The sequence below is a fragment of the Apium graveolens genome, chromosome 10, assembly GCF_009905375.1.
Source record: "Apium graveolens cultivar Ventura chromosome 10, ASM990537v1, whole genome shotgun sequence".
NCBI classification, from domain to species: Eukaryota; Viridiplantae; Streptophyta; class Magnoliopsida; order Apiales; family Apiaceae; genus Apium; species Apium graveolens.
The window spans coordinates 142,678,911-142,680,473 of record NC_133656.1 but is presented as its reverse complement, the minus strand read 5'-3'; the positions used below and the strand labels follow the sequence as shown (position 1 = coordinate 142,680,473).

General features: G+C 40.0%; 1 non-coding gene across 1 annotated transcript; it reads left to right on the top strand.

Moving 5' to 3' along the window:
- The first annotated feature begins 528 nt into the window (after positions 1-528).
- LOC141694583 (small nucleolar RNA R71) lies at positions 529-635 on the top strand. Its single transcript, XR_012563873.1, has one exon. It is a non-coding gene; the product is annotated as a small nucleolar RNA R71 (small nucleolar RNA).
- Positions 636-1,563: the final 928 nt, after the last annotated feature.

Genomic DNA, 1,563 nt, shown 5'->3' with positions numbered 1-1,563 from the left:
TATTACGGTTGTTGAAAACCCGGAGGGTTGTACTGCTTAGCTGTATACTCCTGATAAGGCTATTGAACCGCATTCTGAGCATTGCTCCAACTGAAATTAGGATGATTGCGGCTGTTGGGATGATAAGTGGCTGGCACAAGCTGCTGTGAACGCTTAAAGTTGCTCACGAACTTACCTGATTCACTAGAAATTGTACACTAATCAGTCTTATGGGCACCAGCACAAAGCTCACAGATACTAGCGATTTGATTAACTCCATAATTAGCCAGAGTGTCTACCTTCATCGTCAAAGTCTTAAGTTGGGCAGCTATAGCAGTTGCTGCATCCAACCCCAGAATTCCGGCAACTTTTCCCTGAGTCAGTCTCTGGGAAGGATTCTGGTACTCATTAGCAGCCATCAGTTCAATCAATTCATAAGCTTTATCGTAGCTCTTAGCCAACAAGGCTCATCTTGATGCTGCATCGAGCATGGGTCTAGAAGTAGCTCCCAATCCATTGTAGAAGCAGTTAATAATCATCCAATCCGGCAAGCCATGGTGTGGGCACTTTCTTAGCATCTCCTTATATAGATCCCAAGCATCACACAGAGATTCTCCAGTTTGATGAGTAAACTGAGTAAGAGCATTCCTGATTGCAGCAGTCTTCGCCATAGGGAAGAATTTAGTGAGAAGCTTTTGAGCAAGATCTTCCCAAATGGTGATAGACCCTGCTGGTAGAGAATGTAACCAGCACTTAGCTTTATCCCTTAGAGAGAATGGGAAGAGTCGTAGCTTGATAGCATCTTCAGTCACATCATTGAACTTGAAAGTGTCGCAGATCTCGATGAAATCCCTGATGTGCATGTTGGGGTCTTCAATAGGAGAACCCCCAACTGAACTGAGTTATGTATCATCTGAATCGTGCTTGATTTGATCTCAAAAGTGTTAGCCCTAATGGCTGGCCTGATGATGCTTGACTGAATATCATTGATCTTAGGCTGAGAATAGTCTTTCAAAGCCTTAGGATTTTCTGCTTGCTCTCCCATCTCTACTAAAACTGGTTCCTCGAATTTCTCTTCTTCTTCTACCTACTTTTCTTCTTCAAAAACTTTCTTTTGAACCACCACAACTTCTTCCTCGACTTTATCCAGTGTTCTCTTACGAGTACACGAACGCGTATGCATAGACCCTCGCTGGAGTACCTGAAATAAGACAAGGAAACGAATAAGTAACAATGTCTGAGTCAATGAACTTTAACGACCACTGATGGAAAATACATAAACTAAAAATTAACACTGTAGTCCCCGACAGTGGCACCAAAAAATTATTAGTCGCTAAACACGTGCTAATAATATACACAAATATACGAGTTCTCAAGTAGTATAAGATATAAATCAGATTCATTCCCACAGTGACTTGCTTGGTTAACTAATTAATTTATGCACTTTAGCAACAATGTATAGTTATTATTCAATGCTAAGACAATAACAAATTGAGGTTGATTATAACTAAGAATTAAACTAACAATTATAACTAAGAGAATAAGATTGATTGAATTAATATATATGACAAACATGGGATTCTT